The 22,255-nt window shown below is 46.3% G+C and overlaps 1 long non-coding RNA gene across 1 annotated transcript; it reads right to left on the bottom strand.

Annotated features, from left to right (window-relative positions):
* Positions 1–15,342: 15,342 nt before the first annotated feature.
* Positions 15,343–18,718, bottom strand: LOC125522440 (uncharacterized). Its single transcript, XR_015611322.1, has 7 exons — positions 18,611–18,718; positions 17,387–18,538; positions 17,109–17,210; positions 16,934–17,041; positions 16,204–16,859; positions 15,514–15,786; positions 15,343–15,427 (listed from the first exon to the last, which is right to left on the bottom strand). It is a non-coding gene; the product is annotated as an uncharacterized LOC125522440 (long non-coding RNA).
* Between the last annotated feature and the right edge of the window lie 3,537 nt (positions 18,719–22,255).

Here is a 22,255-nt window from a genome sequence, read left to right as displayed (position 1 = left end):
CTTCATTGATTTGGAACGGTTTTTTCTATTATTTGTTTACTTTTCTCTTTCCATTTTGCGTTTCTTTTTTATTTTTACTAAATGCATGAACTTTTTACAATTTGTGTTTTTTTTTCAAAATCGTGAACTTTTTTTGAAATAGATAAACTTTTTTTCAAAATCGATGAATTTTTTTTCAAAATTGATGAACATTTTTAAAAATAGATGAACTTTTTTTCAAAGCAATGAACTTTTTTAACAAATCAATGAATTTTTTTAAAATTGATGAACTTTTTTCGAAATCAGTGAACTTTTTTAACAAATCGATGAACTTTTTTAACAAATCAATGAACTTTTTTTCAAAATCGATGAACTTTTTTCAGATCAATGAACTCTTTTTTCATATTGATGAACTTTCTTTTCAAAATCGATGAACTTTTTTTGAAATCGATGAACTTTTTTCAAAACTTGATGTTTCTTTTTAGAATGAACGGTTTTTTCTCAAAATATTTTCAAATAAATCATAAATAAAAAACGCTAAAGTAAATGGTACTTGTGCAATAAATTTGCGCGGCTACAGGTGTTCTTAAATGTTCCGACCTGCAATTCAAATGAAATCTTTGCTGGGCTCGCCCAATAAAATCGCCTACGAGCGCCAGGAAGCGGAACTCCAATATGTGAAGAGTACCTTTGGAGAAGTTCAAATCCTTTATGTTCCTATATGTCTTGCGCGCAACCAAACAAGCACGTTGCACGGCTCGGCTTAAAAACAAGCACGTTGCAACGTAACGTACCATGCATGGATATGCTTATTATTTGGCGGTGCGCATTGATACCGAGAGTGGTCGAAGCTGGTAAGTACGGTGACAGATTTGGAATATCATCAAACCGAGGCCGATCCTCGGTACGTAGCTATTTATAAAGCGACATAGCGACCGATCGATTTCGTTGCTAATTAACCCTAGCTAGCTCGGTTTATTTGAACCTCGGGCGCAGGCATCTCTCTGAATTTTTTTGAGTAACAGGAATAAGCGGCGGGAAGACCGAGAGGCAGAAGTATCACAAAAATTAGGAGTCGTCTAGTGGACGCTCAAGCGCCAGGTAGAGTTTGGAAGCGGCCGGTGGAAAAGGTAAGTACGTGGTCCGTTGTACATTAAAGGAAGTTGACTATCTAGTTTGCTTTTTAATTTTTGTTTCTTAAAAAGGCCATAACTTTTGAACTAAATATCGAAATTAAGATCCGCTTTCATCACTGAAATCCTCGCGATGTGTTCTTCGAAACTAGATCCCACATGGATATGTTTTGACAAACTTTTTTTTGTGCAATTTTGTCCCTGTTTTGTGTAACTGACTAGCCGTCGATGTGCAACTACCTGACAGGGATGTGCAATTTTTCTTGTACACCGTAGACATGCAGTTTTCCTCTATGGTACCTCCATCCCCAAATTGCCTCCTTCCAGTGAGATGTGCAACTTCGTTTGTTGCCCAGGCCATGCAGTTTTCATTAGTGGCACCACCCCATACTATTCTCTAAAATTGAAATGTGCAATTTCATCTGCTGCCCCGGTGCCCTGGCCAACTGCCTGGTAGTCATCGCGAGCCCCCACAACCGCGTTTGAGGGACTATCCTGTAAGCATGTCCCAACTCCACGGCCACGCATGTGCGACTATGAACACAAGAGTGTGCAACTCCGTGGTCGGATGTGGGCACCTCCCATAGCAATTCATGTGCGACTATGCAGACGATATTGTGCAACTGTGTGGCCATGCATATGTGACTATGCCGACGAGAGTGTGCAACTCCGTGGCTGGGCATGAGCACCTCCCATAAAAACTCATGTGTGACTATGTGGACGAGGTTGTGCAACTCCATGGCCATGTATGTGCGACTGTGCCGACGAGAGTGTGCAACTCCGCAGCCATGCGTGAGCACCTCTCACTACAATTTATGTGTGACTATGCGAACGAGATTGTGCAACTCTGTGGCCATGCATGTGTGACTATACCGACGAGAGTGCGCAACTCCGCGGCCGGGCGTGAGCACCTCCCCCGGCAATTCATGTGCGACTATCCGGACGATATTGTGCAACTCCATGGTCATGCATGTGCGACTATGCCGATAAGATTGTGCAACTCTGTGGCCATGCATGTGTGACTATACCGACGAGAGTGTGCAACTCCATGTAGACAACTTTTCTGCACCCTCATGGTCTATGGATGTGCATTTTTTCACCATTCAACAAATCCATGTCAGTGAGATGTGCAACTTTATCTGTTGCCCTGGCCAACTGCCTAGCAGATTCTGTGCAACTACTTCTATTGCCCCTGCCAACTACTTCCACCTACCTAGCAGTCGATGTGCAACTTCGTCTTCTGCCCGCCAAATGCCTTGTAATCGATGTGCAACTACCCCCTTACTGCATGGATGCGCATTTTTTCACCACTCCTAATTATTCTTGCAGTGAGATGTGCAACTTCATCTGCTGTCCGTGCCAACTGACTAACTAATGATGTGCAACTTCATCAGTTGTCTGTGCCAACCGACTAACAAACAATGTGCAACCATTGTAGCCCGTGTATGATCAACTATGCCGACGAGAGTGTGCAACTCCGCGGCCGTGCATGTGCGACTATACTGATGAGAGTGTGCAACTCCGTGGCTGCGCATGTGCACCTCCACAGCCGTGTGTGGGCAACTATGCCGACAAGAGAGTGTGCAACTTAGAGACCCGTGCGTGTGCGACTATGTGAACAAGAGTGTGCAACTCCGCAATCAGGCGTGTGCAACTCCCGCAGCCTTGTTCATGAGCAACTATGTCTATGAAAGCCTACAACTCCGTGGCCATGCGTGCGACTAGCCGACTATGCCAACGAGAGGTGTGCAACTCCCGGCGCTGTGCACACTACAACTACGCCACCACGTGTGTGCAAATTTCGTAGTCGTGCGTGAGTTACTATCCAAGGAGAGTGTGCAACCCCGCAGTCCATGAGTGAGCAACCATACCAACTAGAGGTGTGGAACTCCACAATCGTCGTGAACTACTACTCCGCCGCATGCGTGCAACTGTCGTAGCCTCGTGCGTGAACAATTATACAGACCAAAAGTGTGCAACTCTGGAACCGTGCTTGTGCGACTATGCCGCCGCGCATGTGCAACTTCGACAACTGTCCAAGCCAACTGACTAGCCGTCATTGTGCAACTTTAACTGCTGCCTTGACCGTCTGCATAGACATGGGTGTACACTATTGCTTGTTCGCCCCTAAATCATAGATTGTTGCTTGATATCGACTGCATAGAACTTGTGGACTGTTACGCTATTCTACTCGTATCTAACCAGTAGCTAGCAATCAATTAACAAGATATATGCTATAAAGCTAGAAGTATCACATGTGATTAACCAATGAAATGTACGGACAACATTTTTCCAAATCCCAAATGCCATGCGTGTGTATTTAGCTTCACGATTTATATCACCTACGGAGATGGGGATTACAGGGAGATGGACAGATTAGAGGAGGCCAGCGTAGGATCGGTGGTTTGCTAAGAGTAGTCAAACATGGAGTACATACGGGCTTCCATGATTTGGCTAGCGAGGATAAGAAGTGAATCACGCCAGCGCAAGAGGAGCAGGTACCTCATCAACGACGAAGCCGCCGCCCTCAACGACGGCGCTGCCGACGGGATCGCTTCAGGTCCAGCTCTGAGAAGGGGGAAACAAGACGGCAGCGCTTCTTCTTCGGTTCCCATCCGGACATCTTGCCGGGCACCTCCGCTCGGCCGCCTCCCCATCGATCTCCCTGGCGATGATGGTGTGCTCCGAACGAGGAAAGGGGATCGGGATAAGTGTTTTGTTCTGGAACGAAGGGACGAAGCGGTGTGCCCCTGCGCAGTGGTTGTCGGGTAGCAAAGTACTGGTGGGCCTCACGATACGGATGCATCGAGCGGTTGAGGCGCAGCCGCCCAATGTCACCAAATAGTGGCCGGCCGCTTTTTAGATTTTAGGCAAAAATTACGACACACAAAAGCACGAGTGTTCTTTTTTTTTTGCAGGGGAAAATCACGAGTGGTTGTGCGGGAATTGCACCCACAGATCCGATCCGGATCCCTAGTAGCCGTCCAATCCTTTTCTCCCTTCTAGATCCGACGGCAGATATCATATGTCACGGGGATCACGCTCACTTCTGTCTACTATAAAACCCAACGACCAACATTGGCTTTTAATGGCAACCATTATTTCTTTTCAATCACGTTGGACCAACTCATCAATGGGCTACCATCACGCGGAATTGAGATATTTCAGTGATTGGGTTATTGAATGTTGATTGGTCAATCATCACATCCCACCTATCGGTCCTCCTCTCCGGCCGTTCCCAATCGTTCACCCAGATCCAACGAAGATAAAGCAAGAGCAATGCGTATCGTCGACCCCCCGGAGTGTGTGATTGCTAGGTGGGCGGACGATGGGTTTGCCGGCCGGTCATGCGGGCTCTGAATGCGTGGAGGGTTGTCGAGGCCACGCGGAGAGAGAGAGAGAGAGAGAGAGAGAGAGAGAGATAGCTGACCTATTTATATTTTTTGCACTTTTTTTGCGAGTATATTTTATGGGAAATGATTCTAATCACCCGACGGATCCCACGCTAAACGTCCACCGTATTCTCTGTGCGCCATGTGCCCATGTGGGCCTGCACCACCTCTCTCCTTTTCCTTCTTATCTCCAACGAACAGATCTCATCCATATCTTCCCTAACCTCGTCTCCTACCTCCAGTTCAGTCCCATGAATACGCATCAAACCGATGCTGCTCCACCTCCCGCGCGGCCGCACCCCTCCTCTTCTCCTACCTTCTCCTTTCTCTCTTTCCTCTGCGAGGCACACCGCCACTGGAGCCACGCCGCAACCGTCCTGGAGGAGCACCAGCGTAGACAGCCATGGCGTCTGCGACGCGGTGACATTTTCAGCAACGTGGTCTTTGTTGCAAAAAATGCAACAACGGTCTTGTTGTAGGAATAAAGAGAAGAGGCTGGTGATGTTGTTGCAAATTTTGCAACAGGGGTCTTGTTGCAGGAATTGTTTCTGCAACCCGGCCGTTGTTTTAGGAATTGTTTATGCAATCTCTATTTTTTTGCAACATGGTAGTTGTTTCTGCAACGCAGACGTTGTTTCAGGAATTGTTTCTGCAACGCAATCGTTGTTTCAGGAATTGTTTCTGCAACTGGTTTGTTGTTTCAGGAATTAATGTGTCGGTAAGGCGACGCGCGCGTGCGAGGATTTAGATCGGACGGCTCGCGCGTAGAGATCTGACGGCTATCGAGGTGGTGGATGTTTACTAAACATCTACTGGCGGACGCGTAGCGGCTCGCATATTTTATTTATTTGTTTGTCTGTCGACTTGCCGGCCGCGTACGGTTGACTCCATGCAATACGATGCATTGATGGAAGCAGGGAAAAGATAGAAGAACGCGTCTGTCGACTTGATCGATTACGTACGGTTTTTTTTGAGAGCGAGTCGACGCACGATCAGCGAGCGAGCGATCGATGTGATGTTTTTTTTAGCGAGCATACGTTGTGATGTAAAAAAGTGGGTGGATAGATGGAGTGGTGCGCCGATCTGTACATCTTTTCGTTTCTCAAGAAAAAAAGAGGAGATGGAGAGCTATATATATGGATCAAGAAACAGAAAAAAAAGAAGGAAGTCCGGGACTCTTCGTTATGTGACGGCGTGCTCGACAAGTTGATACGTACATAGTGTCCCGGATATTTGGAATATATACGCCCAAGCCAAGCTGATTTTCGGAAGCTATTCAAGACGACATAGCGATCAATCGACCAATCAGCTTCGTTGCTAGCCCTAGCTAACGCAATGGGGATCTGGAGCACAATAGTCGATGAAACAGCGGGAGCGACGGTGAAGCTTATGACACCGCTGATGCTGTCACAGATCGCCGTCATCAGCGATGAGACGGTCGTCCTGCATCACGTGGCCAACGGCGGTTGCGCCAAGGACTTCGCCACGGCGATGAGGGAGTGCCACCCCAGTCCTCCAGAGGAGTTCATCAAGGAGCAAGGCGACGCCACTAACCGCGTTGTCAACGCCAGTGCCTGCGTCAAGGCCACTGCGGCGCTGCGCAAGTGTTTCGCCGGCAACCCGGCGATGTTCAAGCATCAGTACCTCCACCGCATGGATCAGGGCCTCGACCAGGATTGGAGGCCTTCACCGGAGCTGGTCAAGGAAGAAGAGAATGCCAGGTTTAGGTGGTGGACTGGCATGAGGAGAAGCTAAGCTATGCTATGCAAGTTGCAAGGCGGTGATTGATCGATCTTACATGCATGCATGTTCTGTAATCGTATAGATAGATTAAAACGATATATACCAAGTTTGTACATTGGATATAGTGGACACAACTTATTTCGGGATTGATTTTTTGTTTATTTTTCAGTTATGGAGCTTCTCTCTATGTGCACGGCAATATACCTAGTTTTTTTTTCGGGTAAAAATATACCTAGTTAATTGCTCTTAGTTACTTCGTGTCCAATCATCCCATGAAATATAGTACAAAATCTCTCACTGATGGCGATCTTTATTCTCAATGTACTCTTAGTGGTTTTTTTGGATACGGGGTGTTTGCCACGGTATATAGAAATAATTCTTTATCCTATTTTTAAACAACAATTTTGCCAAATCACATTTAGATGGGACATAAGTATTGCATATCTAAGTCCTATATCGTTGATCTTACGTGGAGATTCGTGGGGTATTTTCTTTTTCTTTCTATGCTTGATTGGGTATGTGCAATAACTAGGCACATCTAGATGTGCAATAGACTTATATCCTTTTAAGAAAGGCCAGTACTCTGCGCCGGCGCAACTTTTGGCCGGTCCAACCCTGACTGTTAGATGCGATGTCTGTAAACCGTCAGATTGAATCATCCCTTCCCCACTCCCACATGCCCTTGGCCGTCAGATCGAAACTCAGGCCACCGCTCGTCGCTGGAACAAGACGTCGTTCAGGGCGCCGCTCGCTTCCTCCACTACTGCATCTGCCCCCGACTCAAATCGCCGGCAAGCCCTACTCGCAGCGCTGCTCAAACTCTTGGTAAAAGCCCCCTCATAGCACATCCACCTCTGCTAGCCGTAGGATGACGCCTCGCCGCGGACTTATCCGACGAGGCTGCTCGCAGCGGCAAGGCCGCGTGTCGTCTCCGGTGCCGGTGGGTACCGTTTGCAACACGCCGTGCTCCTCATCTCCGTCATCTGCATGTGCTGGATCCAGCAAAAACCATCGCCGGTTGTAGCATCCACCATCACGATTGCAGCAAAAACGTCGCCAAATTAAATACACCAAAATACAAGGACAGGTCCGACGCGAATATATCAACTCTGATGGCCGGTTCCAGCAAATTCCAACGCTGGTTCCAGCAAAACTTGTCACTGGTTCCAGCAAAAATCCGATGAATGTCGCAGCAAAGACCATCACTTGCACCGGTTCCCCAACAAGTTCATAGAACGGTTCCAGCAAAAAATGTAGCTGGTTCTAGCAGAAATCCGATGAGTGTCGCAGAAAAGATCATAACTTACCCGGGGTCCCCAACAAATTCAGACAATGGTTACAACAGAAATTGTAGCTGGTTCCAGCAAAAATCTGATGAATGTCGCAGAAAAGATCGCCACGTACCCGGGTTCCCCAACAAATTCAGACAATGGTCCTAGTAAAAAATGTAGCTAGTTCTAGCAAAATATGTGGCAGCAAAAAATCAGAACCTACGCGTGATCCCCAGCAAAATCAGACACCAGTTCCAGCAAAAATCATTGCCGGTCCCAGCAAAAAATCTGACCGGTTGAAGCAGAGGTACTGGCTGGGCATGAAAAGAGAGCGCCCCCCTTCTTCCTCGCCGCAGCTCACAGCCGTCGGCTCCCCCTACTTGCAGCAACACCCTGAGGGCATTCAGGCAAGGCGAAACCGTCAGCAGCCCCATGCATCAACTGTCCGGGACGCGCGGGGATGCGCAATGCCCTCTGTACATACATCAGCTTCCAAGCAGGGGAAAGGGAGAGATGCTTGCATTAGTGGGGCAGGGAGGTCTCGCGGCAGCAGGCGATCGGACCCTCAATGGCAACGAGCTCCACATGCGGTGGTGAGGGGACATGCACTGGGCGCCATGGAGATAGCAGAAAAAAAGGAAGAAAGCTGCGAAGGAGAAAGAAGGGATGCGAGGATAAGAGATGAGAGGTGGGCCTACTAGCAGACACACGTAAGTGAGTGCACGGGTGCGACCGGCCGAAGCTTCGGCCAGCGCCCCGGCTTGAAACATTTACCTTTAACAAAACCCGTTTTAGAAAATCCAATTTTGCTAAAGCACATTTAATGTATAATAAGTACTGCAAATCTAAGTCCTATATCGTTGATCTTACACGGAGATTCGTAAGGGTATTTTTTTTTTCCTTTTTTCCGTTTTTATGCTTGAATAGATCACTTATGCAATAGCTATGACACATCTATATGTGTTTTGTAGACACACTTCTTTGTTTGCATGGCGATTAGCCTATGGTAGCTCTCCCTGCTTTCCCCGCTCGGCCGTCATTGACAACCTTCCAAGATCCAGCCTAGGACTCCTTCGTTGATGCTGCTCGCGTCGCCTCCGGCCACAACGATCTCGTCCGCAGACGTTGGCGGGCGCTTCCCCAGGTCGTGGAGGTTTTCACCCCCAGTATAGAATCTTGCCCGGGCTGCTGCTCGCCTTCCATCTGACCAAAAAACTCCATGTGCGGCCGCCGATAGGGCGTTTACCCTGGTCGCCGAGCTCGTCTTGCCCGCAAAGACTACTCTAGGCTGCTGCATTTCGGTATCACGGAAGTACTCCGCCGTCGTGGTGTCGTGCGTACTTGTTGCAGTCAACCATACATCAGCGGCCATGCCGGGGCCAGTCAACGAGCGTCCTGACGCCGCACTCCAGGTTCTTCAGGGAAACAGGCAACGCATCTTGTCATCAGGGAGGAACACGATGTCCCCGTCAGCGTGGCCGTACACGGCGCAGTCACCGCTCCATCATTTCTTTCCTATGTATTGCGGCTGGTAGGATACGGCCGTACTGAATTAGACCGACACCAAGCCCTGGTCTCGGATCGATCTATGGCATCTGGGTGTCCAAATTACAGGTAATTCATGCCAACAGCAAGTGTGACCCGGTCTCGAGTTTCGGGGTGAAAACCTTAGGTCTGACCTGAATTGGTTATACCTGGCGATGGCGATGTTTTTGCGTCGTTACCTTGATGAAGGCATTGCTCGGATGTGCTCGGACTTATTCTTCAAGATGAAAACCTAGAGTCTGGCCTTTGTTGGTCGGGTCGACTGATGGCGATGTTTAAGCGTCGTTTCCTTCCTGAAGGCGTTGCCGTTGAAGAAACTTTTTCGTTGCGCTTGTTCTGTCAAGAGATGGTTGGTGCGGATATGGTCGTTGATGTAGTTTATCGACCGTTGTTTTGATTGTTTCAGAGTTTCTCTCTCTTTCTTTTCCCTCGCTTAGGCATAGCTTGAGTCTTATATGACTTTGCTCTTTGCTGGCGTTTGTGTGTGTGTGTATTGGTGTTGGCTGTGTGCATCTTGGTTATGCAGTGGCCGGGTGTATGCTCAATGTGTTTGTATCCCCATGATGCTTTATTTTGAGTCAATAAAATTCACCCTTTGTCGAAAGAAAGAAAAAACAGCAAGTGTTGGTAGGAGGAGAGAAGGAGAACGAGATTTTGTTTTTTTGAGGGGGAGGAGAACGAGATAAGATGTCGCCGCCTACTGCCCTCTACGGTGGGTCTCCGTGGGCGGTACCGGCCTGGGCCGTAACAAGCACGGCCTAAGGCGATGGTAGCAAGAGAACACCCTAGTTACATGGGCTGCTTCTGGTTACGTAACAAGCACCGCGCGTTACGACCGTCTCGCCCTAGTTGCGTCCAAAAAAGGTCAAGCTAGCAAGTACGCCTCCGAATCCTAGTATATTTACAGGTGCAATCCTAGTATATATAAGCCGGCCGGTGCAATTGCCGTACGTATCCTCTAGCTAGTCGATTGATCGATCCAGAAATCAAGGCCGGTCCATGGGGAACTTTTTGCCCGGACGTGCGTCCATGAAGGACGCCCTGGACGAAAGCATGCACCTGGTCGACACCAAGATGGTCTGGCATCACGTCGCCAACGGCGGGTGCCTCCAAGAGTTCTTGATCTCAATGGACGTGTGCAACCCCGATTACATGAAGCAGCGGCACCCCCAGTTTTACAAGAAGCAGCAACGCAAGGCCACCCCCGTCGACAAGGAGGCATGCATCAAGGCCACGACGGCACTGCGCGAGTGCTTCGCCGGCAACCCTATCATGTTCAAGCACGAGTACCTCCACCGCATGGACGAGGGCCTCGACCAGGACCGCAACCCCTCCCCGGCCCAGATCAAGAAGGAGTGGGCCAGCGAATATAGGTGGTGGACTGGCATGAGGAGAAGCTAGTAGATTTTGTGCAGATATATCAATGGCGCTAGATGGATACTCCATAGATACATCGGTTCATCTTATGATACGGTCTTTTTGTTTAGTATATAAGTTAGATTTTTCTTTACCATGCATTATTGGCAACCAAGTGTAACACGTGATGTTAAAGCTGTGTATAAGAGCAACTCTAGCAGATTTTGTAAAATTACTCCCTTCTGTAAAACTATCAACATCTACAGATTTTCTATTGCTTGTATTATTACATGTCCTCTCTAAAACCGCCCGGTTCATTCTGTTGATATATATGTGAAAACGAGATTGCTAATTCTCAGTTGACTCGGACTTAACCAAGTCTCAGTCGGTGCTATAGTAGTGAGATTTTACGTGGAGATCCATGCAATTTTAAAAAAAAATTATCTCATTCTTTCCTATGATCTGTCACTTGACTATGACTTGGTTAAATCTCGTTTCACTAAGATCTAGCCACACCCATGTGGGAAATCAATCTGTGTATACATTCTATATCCCTTCTACATTAACCAGGAGAAGTTCCGGAAATGGACAATCTATTCATCAAACATCACAGCAGTAAAAATATACAAAACGTAACCAAAATTACATCCATATTCATAGACCACTTAGCGATGACTACAAGAACTTGAGCAAGATAAAGGAGCGTCACCGTCATCGCCTCTCCCTCACTAGAGCCGGCCGGCAAGTCGTCGTAACACCCCAAAGGACCAGCGCACAAGAACATCACCCGCCCCGATAATGGTCATTTTATCTTACATGCATGCATGTCCTATAGTAGTCGTATAGATTAGATCAACTACTACCTCCGAACGAGTTTAAAGGGCTCGTCAGCCACCAAGTCTGGCCTGAAAAAAAAAGGGTTTCGTACATTATATTGGATAGCATAGACTATTTCTTTGGGTTTCGTACATACACCATACACATACTTACTTGCATACGACCATTATGTGTTGCCATTCTGAGCTCTTTGTATTTACTAGCTAAGAGCATCTACAACCGGTCCTTGCCATTGGGAGGGCTCTTGCTTCATTTTTAGCCTCTTTTTTTTTCTGTTTAGGGTTTGTGTCATGCTCAGGAAGGCGAGGGGGCGGTGACTTCCTGAAGATGGAATAAGGTTCTCTCCAACGGAATACTATAACAAGGTTTGCCTGCCTCTGATGCGGGACCGACAATGATGACAACGTATCTTCGGCTCGCTCCAGTGCTTGTAATCGTTGCTAGATTATCTACGAACATGGATGTATTTTTTGTTACTTCTCGTGTTTTACGTACTGCCATATGTTTTACGAATACATTGTAAGGTTTTCCGAAAAGAATGGAGCATCTACAACCTCGATTGCCAAATGTGCCCCTCGTATACGTCCACAAATAGTGACCGGTCACCTGCTATTTGTCCTTGCCCACAGGCGTGCTCCTCAGACACCCACCCCCAAATTCATACAACAAATACAACAACGTAGATCAAATGTACATATAAATGTAGCATTATCCAACCAAACATATAGAGTTCATCATAGGACAGAGTTTGTCGGACCTAGTTCATCACCATACAGATTAATTATTTAGAAAATAAACTAGATAGACAAAGTGGTGTGGGGGACATCACCATTTTCTCGCCTGGCCCTTCCTCTTGCGTTCACGGGAGCGGCGACACTATTCCTTTGTACATGCATCCGCAGCAGGAGGTGTGTGGTCCTCAACAATGCTCGTCATGCCGTTGTCCGACAACATCAAGATGGTGCCAGCAAGATGTCTCCTTCATTGCGAGGCATTCTGACACTTTGATGCAATGGCAGAGCTACTTAGCATTCTTACGACGGAGGCGCCCCGCGTCCGCCTCTGACGTGTTCAACGACTGGCGGAGGACATCGCACAGTAGCTGATCCTATGAGTCGAGAGGCATGGATATCGTGCATATGAGGGAGGAGCCAACCTCCACCGCCCTCTTTGCATTGTGTCACCGGCCTCCGGGGATGGTGTGGATGGAGCAGAATTCGAGATACCGGCATTGCCTACCCGTAAACGCTTGATGGCAATGCAGAGTGCGAGTTCCTCATCATCCGAAGCCTTCCTCCGTCCAGCGCCCACCCCATTTGATGGGATCGAACTCATTGTTGGAGATGTTGCCGGAGCTGTTGCAAGAGCCAGCCATGGTAGTGGGAGGGGACTAGAAGGGAGGACACTGAGAGTGAAAACGGAGCGGTTGTGTGTGGACTTTGACTAGGATTTCGACTGGCGGTGTGGGGTACTAGTGGGGTCATGATGTGCCATAGTGTGCCACATCCTATGTGGCAGACACGTCCGGGCACGTCTGGGCCACCCTTATATCCGCCCCATATATGTGATGGGTATGGGAGTGTCGAAAAGCCCCAATTTTTGGGCTGCGTTTGCCAGATTCAGTTGGCTTGCAATTTGCTGTCCGGATAGTGTCCAATGGAAAGGTAAAAAAAGAGTGCGAGAAACTTCCTCGCTTTTTTTAGCGAGAAAACTTCCGATCTATACATTTTCAATCATGACAGTACAACGAACACCAGAAATCAAGGTCGTTCCTGAGATTTCGGGGGCCCGGGGAGAACCAAGAATTCGGGGCCCTTTATATGCAGATTTGTCTAAAAAAATTGAGTGAAGAGATATCAACCAATGGTGATATATACATTTTTCTTTAGGTTCTATTACAAATAAGGATGCAAGCTTTGCAGCCACCACAATCCGGTAAACAACTCTCACAGTAAATTTTACTCCCTCCGTAAAAAATATAAGTGTGTTTATAGATCACTAAAGTAGTGATCTAAATGTCTTTTTATTTTTTTTATAGAGGGAGTACTAATTATCTCAAAAGCCTATTTCAGCTCATTTGGGTAGCAAAACACAAGAAGCGGATAGTTGTGTCGCGCCACTTGCATCCCAAGTTACAAATGATAACCCGCAGTAGTTCTACTGTTGCAGCAAGCGGCAAGTCTTCATGAATCTGTTGATCATTTTTCAAATAATATGAGGTTATTGATTCTACATTGTTGTAATATGTCTGCAATGCAACCAAATCCACCATGTAGAGTAAACACCATGGTAAAAGGTAATTTAAAAAGGAATAGTTGTGTGCAATCTAATGGCTTTTCCAAGAAAACCCAGTGTCCTGCAGTCAATCCGCGAGAAGAACGCCCTAGATCGAGTAGATAAGCATCACAAATGCGTGTACCTGCTGGCCGTAGAACCCTAGTTTGCTTCGCCGGCGATTCAGAATACCTTCACCGCTGCTTACCTCTCCATAAGGTTCCGCACACAGCCTCGGCCTTGTTGTCACTGCCGCCGTCGCCGTTCCTATGAGGTGGCGGTGATTTGGTGATCAGCCAAGAGCGCAATCGGGAGGTGAGGAAACGATGAAAAGGTGCGCTCCTACCTAGCTGCCTGTTGAGTTCGACTCGAAACAAACGGTTGCTACGTTTTCCAGGATTAGGAAACCAAACCAGTGCTATCCTTGCACAAAACGTGAGCTCCGCGATCTCCGTTAATTGAATGTTCCTGGGAGAGGATTATGAGCCCTGCCAGAAATAATAAAGAATACATTCAGATTCGTAAACCAGGATGACTACAAGCACTGAAGCGAGCCGAAAGCTCTGCCGCCATCGCCCCTCCTCGTCGGAGCCGGGCAAAACTTATTGTAAGTGGGGAAGTCGTCGCTTGCCATGCTACATCTACATGTGAGGGCATTCCTTGCCTCTTTTCCATTGTTCCTGTAGGGACGCATTGCTAAGTGAAATACAAAGATCGGGTACGTGATTATACATCGTTGTGGTACAAAAACATTCTCATAAAGTTGCAAATTTTTAACCTTTCTGTGCAATATTTGTGCAGCCGTGCTAGAGTTACGATAGATTTGTACGTAAGCTACAGACAGCGTGAAATGACATCATGTAATTGGATTTCTCCAGCCCCACCACTGGATTCAGGGTGGAAGATTACGAAGCTATAAGAATTTTTTTTGTATGGTAAGACATTCTCATTTATATAGAATAAAGATTCAAGTTACAAGGCACGTAAGCACCGACCATACATAACTGAAAAGATAGAAAAACCAGTGCCTGTCCCTTTCCTTCGACACCACCGAAGCGGCCAACAAAGGATAAAAAGACAGATCACCTCTTCACCCAAACTCGATGCGGCTCCATCGCTGATCAACAGCTTTACGGACCTTCAAAGTAGTTTGTTAGAAGCAAAACCATAGCCGTTGAAGGAATCAGACCGGGGCAACATGTCCCCGGACACGCCATCGAACTTCAGAACTGACACCCTCGCATGACGACGACGTCGGAGGAGGAAATCAAAATTGTCAGCCTTCGACCACAAACCCAATACAAGATACTCCATCTTCCAGCTATCACTTGCGTAGACAACCGCCTACGCGTACTCCTGAACGACAAAACCTCCCTGCTCCAGCATGATGTCGGAGACAACGCCGCAGCAACGAAGCCCATAAGTATGGCATACTATATTTGAGACTGTGCGTCCACACCTGTTACGACATGTACTTCTGTAGATGTAGAATATACGACTAGATCAGAAAGAAAAGACAAGGTTTTTCTTTACCCGAAAGAAAAGGCAAGTAACGTCCGGTATGGAGGTTGCAACGCGTATGCGATCCAAGTTGATACGTCTGGTCACAGATTTGGAAAATCAACAAACGTGCTCCATCCAAGGCGGTACAATAGCCAAACTATATTATAGCAAGACGGCCATCTACTGATCTCCTCTTCAACCCTCCCTAGCTCTATGGGGATCTGGCGTACAATAGTCGAAGCAGTAGCCAAAGATTCAGCGGATGTCATCATACCCAAGGCAGCGGATGTCATCTTACCGCAGGCACCAAATCCCATTGATAGTTCAGAACATGGTTGTCATACCATTGTACCTGAAAGATCTGTCTCCCCCTTCCTCGCTCCCTCTCTAGTAGCTGTCTCATGAGCCGGTCGTCATTGTTGTTGTTGATGGCGATGACAATAATGAGGAGGAACACCACAAGAGCTAGATGTTCTTGACCTCTTCCCTATGGTAACTGCCGCCTCTGCATTGGGTGTCGTTCATCAACACCACCGCTGCGCCAGCTGCTACTTGTATAGAAAATAAGAAGATAGAAACTTTGTGTGTTGGGTCGCCAGCTGCTCATTTGCTTGTATGATTGTGGAGACTGCGCTAAACAAGCAGGCTGGTAATTGTACTCCAGCTTGAATGGAGATGCACCAAGTTCACTTGATCCACCAATCAACTTTGGACTGTGGATCCCAAGTCCGAGAACAAAAACTCGCTGAAAGTCTGCATGTGTATCCAACAATCATGACATGTACTCCATATGTAAAGAAATATAAGAGCGTTTAGATCACTTCTTTAGTGATCTAAACACTCTTATATTTCTTTGAGGAGGGATTATGGACCAAAAGAAGAAAATAAACATTGCATGCTACAGAAATGGATAATAAAATCTATCTGCATGAGATGCCACATGAACGTCACAAACATAAGCATAGTTTCGATGCACACTATCTCATGTTGCATGTTAAATACATGTTTGTGCACGTTGACTTTTGCTGGTAGATGGAGATACTAAGGTGAAAAAATGGTCACACAAAAATTGCTTTTCAAATGTTAATATTACCAAGACTAATCCATGAATAAAATGTATGCAACTATGCACAGTAAAGATACTTAAAATAGTTACTGGACTAAACTCACTGATATAGAGCTATCAAAACCGGAGCCAAGGCTCAAATCTTGAACAACGATCAAAGCAGACTTCAGCCTTGTGGTTGCCACATAGGCTCACCACACTGACAACACCAACTCTCTTCCGTCTTCTCAGTTTCTTGACAAAAAATGATACTGCTATTTGCACATTAGGGAGTAAATTATGCTTCAAGCATTACTCAAACCAAATTGGCAATATGTAGGCTTAAAATATCAGCAGGCATCCACACAGATTTCTACAGCTGAAATATAGTGTTGTGATTTGTGTACCCATAATGCAGAATAACCTATTGTTCTATTTGGTGGTTAAATAAATAAACATTATTGTTTTAGGCTAGTGCCTGTAGAGCTACTAAATGATAGTCAGCGTCACCGTATATTTCTAAGAAAGAAAATTGTAAGACTTCATTGGTTGTAAATAACGCTAATTGTATTGGTTGCCACCAATGTCGACTTGAAAAGAAAATTATGGAGCTTCAGTTCATATGCATGTAGTCATATAAAAAAAATAAGAACACATATGCTTCAACTCCTGTTAGTTCAGTCACAAAAAAATCATCACCAAAATCAGAAGACAAAGTATCATTGTTATATTTGTTGACTTGATTGATTACTGTAGGTTAACACACCCAACTGGAATTAACCTGCAATAGGATAAAAGAAATTAAGATTTGAGACGTGTGTTATAGGGTTCATAGAAGAGAGAAGAGGGAGGTACCATATCAAATCATTGGTCGCACAGTTTGACATTCAACTTTCCATTTTTCCAATGAGACCTCAGGGATTCATATACATAAACGTTGATTGATATATCAGGTCCAACTCCCTGTAACACATAAAATTTACTGGGAAGTCAACTAAAAAACAATTCTCAGCAGAAACATACGGCTTACCAATAAGGTGGACCAAAGGCCTTTATACAATCCTCTACCATTCTCTTCTCTACAAATTGTAGACAACGTGTGAAAGGTGCCCTTGTAATACCTAGTGGTTTTCTGCAGAATTTTATAGACATGAAAGTTTAGCTTACTAAAACCTGTTCCTTTGGTCTGTAAAACTGCATTGCATGAAAGCGTTAGGTAAAGATGCTCTAAGTTCTAACTGGAAGTTATATTGATTGATTGGTTGGCTTAGTGTTATTCACAAATCACGAAAGGAAGAAAAGCATCACCTGTGTTGTCAGGTGATTTCGAAGAACATCCAATGGGTAAGTTACAGATGCATGTGTCACTCACGCTAGACCACCACCAAGTAAACATATAGACACTAACATAATTTGGGCCGTCCATTCCGTGAAGCTGCAACTATATTTCGAAATTTATAAACCTATAACAAAAAAAACATAGTCGTGAGAAATCTTGCAAGTTAACATACTAAAATTCAGTGCTGAACTTTTTGTATCGCTCATATCAATAGAAGCTGATGACGGAATAAGAAAATCGATGTATAATTTTCACAAGATTGCCTTTCGAATATGCCCAAAACACTTCTTGTCAAACAACCCATGAAGCCATGTGCCATATACTACCCTTCCTTAGAGCCGCAACATCTGAATGCATACCTGCCACCTGTCGGATCAGTATGCCACAAGCTCATACAACAAACTTTATCATCAGCATATGGGTTATGTGACAAAAAATTTACTGTATTCAAGAACATTTTCGCGAGATTGCGATTTTGTAGCTATGAACAGCATATGGTACATACAATGAATCCACAACCAAGTTGAAGTTTGGACCATGATTGGACAATACAGCGCAGAGTGTTGTAAATTAACAACGGTAATAATAGGCCATGACTGTCAACCAGAGATATATTGTTTGGGGCAATCAATTCAAAGCGAGGGAAGAATATATATCACATTCAGGGAACTTAGTTGATATTATCAGCATCCAATTCCTTTGAAGAATCTATATATGTGCAGTGTGAAAGCAGAAGGAGCACAGCAGCACCATGAAATAGAAGAGAAATATTCCTTCACGCTCACAATCCGTGCACACGAGAACGCCGGAGATAAAAGAGGGGGCGGAAAGCCTATTACCTGCAAGAGGATGGAGAGTGGCGAGGATCGAGATGCAGATCTTGCCGACCACGCCGGTGAGGTATGCGACGGTGATCCAGCCAAGAAGCCGCTGTGCTTGGCAGGGGAAGGCCCCGACGACGCCATGGAAGAGGAGACGGTGGCCGCCGCCAGTCGACGGCGACGGGGACCTGGCGGATATCACCTCCATCATCCCAGACACGCCTTCATGGTGGGCACCCTCACGGCCCCTTGAAACCGCAGCAGCTTCTCCTTGCATCCCCGTCGCCAGATCATAGCAACCTACACACACGCCCGAATCAGATCAAGATGCGGAAATAACCAAACCAGAAGAAGTGGAGGAGAGATTCGTACCTAGTCGAGGCCATGGACCAGAGGGTGATCTGCGGCGCCAACGCCAGATCGGTCATCATGGCCGCGGGCGAGGGAGGCGGCGGCGCCTCGTTCCCCGGCGGCGGCGGCGGCGGCGGCGGCGGCGGATCCTATCGGGGCTGGGGCGTCTCCTCTCGGCGGCGGCGGCGGCTCCTCTCGGGGCTGGAGGCTGAGATGAAACAGATCGAGATTGAGGTTTGTTTTACGTGCGGGGTGAGATACGAAAGAAAAACCAGACGAAATCGAGATCGCACAGTTTGCCGTTTTTTTTCGCTGGTTAATTTTCGCCGGTTTGTGCTCCGTGGTTTATTTTCGATCCTTTTAGTTAATAACGACGGGAGTTTGGGCATGTGCGGGACTTGATCACGGGGTTTTCCTTGGTTTTTCGCGGCTGAGGGAGAGGTGGCAGGAAGTACCAAAGAAGTACCAAAAAAGACCGGGTGAGGTGGGATGAAAATAAAAGCCGGAACGCGACCTACCAACTGAGACATTAGGAGTAGAGATAAAGCTCTAAAAAAAGGGTATTTCTTGCACCGCAAGTATCAGATCTGCGCGCACGTGCTACGTATAAAGTGTGGCTGCATGCGCTATTTAATTAGCAGATCGATCGATCCGTAGACTAACCCGAGATTAATTATACTACTTCTACATCCGTTAACACCGCCGGCCGGCCATGGGGAGCGTCGTGTCCTTCATAAACCACACCAGCGACATCAACTTGGTCAACCACCACATGGAAAACGGCGGGTGCCTCGACGAGTTCATGACGGCCATAAGCGAGTGCCACCCTGACGTGATCATGCTGCGGGCCGACCCAGCCAAGCGCGACGTCGACGCAGAGGAGTGCGCCAGGGCGACGGCGGCTCTGCGCAAGTGCTTCGGCCGCAACCCGCAGTGGTTCGAGCACCAGTACATCGACCGCTTGGACCACCGCCTCGACCAGGACGTCAAGCCGTCGCCCAAGCAGGTGAAGGAGGAGGATGATTACAGGTGGAGGTGGTGGACTGGCATGAGGAGAAGCTAGCTGCTTAATGTGTGCCACGATCCGATCTACTCGTATGGCCATCGATTTTGCATACGCATATTAGTTACTATCTTTTTTTGAGAGTTAGTAAAAAAAATTTGGATACGCATGTTAGTTATTAATCGATGTGACTATATCAATCATTCAGCCATGTACTTTGAAGATTACTGCGCATGGGGTACGGCACGCCTCGTATATGTGCACGGGAAACTATCCAGATTTAGATCATTTTCATTGTCTCTCCTTGTGTATATGTTTGTGGATCGATAGTAAAGCTCATGCGCTACATACATGAATCAGCTCTTACCTTGATTTCATGGTGTAAATAGTACTCCCTTGCCCGCCCCCCTACCCCCCTCCGTTTCCGTTCATCTATCAATAAAATTAGCTGGACCATGACGCGCATGGGAAAGCCGGATTTGGCGCGGCCAACTAGGGTTGCTAGCACCGCTACCCTCTCTCACCTCCATCTCCCTCACCACCGCCGATCAAACTCGTCCGACCGCCAAGTCCTTGGATAACGATGAGTCCTCAAAGACCATCTCTCTCAGCATGTTCATCTTCAATTGAAACGATTCTACTCAATTGAATTGGACAAAGAAAAACAAGACAAAAAAAACCAAAAAAATTAACCTAGGCAAAACATCGAACAATTGCAAGGTGGTGGAGGTCTACCGGCGGCCGACAGCTTTGAGCCCAAAATAGCGGCCATCAAGGCACGAGGATGACCGACAAAGGTGTGCAAGCATGGTAAGATGTCGAGTAGCCAACGAGGAAGAAAATCCGAGGGGTTTGCAACGAATCGTGGACGACAAGTGCTTGGCACGGTCAAACGTCTCAGTGACATAATAGTCTAGGGCATCCCTCACTTTCGGCGGTGCAGCAAATTCTTCAAAATAATAGTCTTTCAAAGTCTAGTAAATATGATCATCGTTTGCATTGTGATGGGTGTCAAATGCCCAAGAGCCCTCAATTACCATACCCTCAATCAACTAGCGAGTCTAAATGTCCTATAGAGCTTGTTTTTTAAGTTGTTTGGAGGCACTCGGCCTGTTTCTGTTGAGAGACAAAAATACTATGTTAGCTTTATCGATCATTTTAGCAAGTTCAGATGGATATTATTTGCTTAAAAATAAGTCTGTTGTGCTTTAGAAGTTTCAGTTTTTTTAATAACATGTTGAATGACTATTTTATCTAAAGATTATTGCTATGCAAGCCGACTGGGGGCGAGTATCAAAAGCTCAACTCCTTCTTTGAGCGTATTTGTACCATGCTTCACGTGCCATGCACCCATGCTAATCAGCAGAACGGATCCGCTGAATGCAAGAATAAACATATTGTGCAAATTGGTCTTCCCTTACTTGCCCATGCTTTCATGCCTCTCAAATTTTGAGATGAGGCATTCCTTACTATTTGGAAAAAGCCAGATTATTCTTTGCTTCGAATTTTTGGTTGTGCCGCTTGGCATAACTTCTGCCCCTTTTAGTAAACACAAACTCGCTATTCCCGTTGAAGCATTATATTTTTCTAGGATATAACAGTCTCCACAAAGGATACAAGTGTTTTGATGTCTCTTTGAGCCGTTTCTATGTTTACAGAGATATAGTTTCTGACAAACATGTCTTTCCCTTTGCCAGCCTCCATTCAAGCACCAGCGCTCAACTCCGCAAAGAAATCATTCTCCGCCCTTCACTCCATTTTGATCAAATGGGCGGTTGATGACTGTACTGTTTACTTGTCAATTTCTAATAACTTTGATAAAAATTCTGCTAAAAGTGTCCACAAATAGGAGAATATGCTGATGAAATTGGAGAAAATGCACTTGATTTATGTAAAACCCGGCAGCAACCATAAAAGATCCAGCCCGCGCAGCGTACGGGGTTGATTATTCTGCAAGATCCGCCTCAGGATCACCCGTGGGAGCTGCAGCCGAAGACTCGGGATCCACGCATGTGACAGGCTAAGGTGGGGCATCTGTGCGATCTTCCCATTAATAAAAAAAGAACATTAGCAATTTCAGTCAGAGGCTTTTGAGACCAAGCTGATCAGAGCTGCCTACACCCAGCGCAGGAGCGCATGCAGTTGATATGGCTATAAACCGCTTCGGACGCGGTCAGAACAATGAAACCGCCTCCGAGAAACTATAGAGACGGTTTCTAACTTCTAAACGCCTCAAATTTGTTGTCATAGTAGGTGGTCTCATAACCTAAACACTATATGGCTTGTGTGGATGCCCAACCTTTCCTTTTCAATGCATAGGTTCTTAGCCTTGTCCGATCCACAGACACACCCTAGTAGCAACTAGGACCACTCCATCTTTGGCTTCCGTGACGGCATGTGCTTTAAGATTCTCATGCGGAATCCGACGTACCTTAGAGCCTTCGCATGGAAACGGCGGTGACCTCAATTCAATTCAATATAATTTAGGTTTATATTTTGTATCATGCGGTAATTGTATTGGATACAACATCCCCTTGTGAACCGGTGTCCTCGTAAAAATGCGTGCAACTAACATTTACCAACATTGACTCAAAATATGTACAGAAAATTTTAAGATCAGATAGATGTAAAAAAATATAGTTATATCAATTTATCATAAAAAA

Source organism: Triticum urartu, chromosome 7A (assembly GCF_056163025.1).
Source record: "Triticum urartu cultivar PI428250 chromosome 7A, HENAU_Tu73, whole genome shotgun sequence".
Taxonomy (NCBI): Eukaryota; Viridiplantae; Streptophyta; class Magnoliopsida; order Poales; family Poaceae; genus Triticum; species Triticum urartu.
Note: the sequence above shows the minus strand (reverse complement) of the source record. Positions and strands in the feature narration are given on the sequence as shown.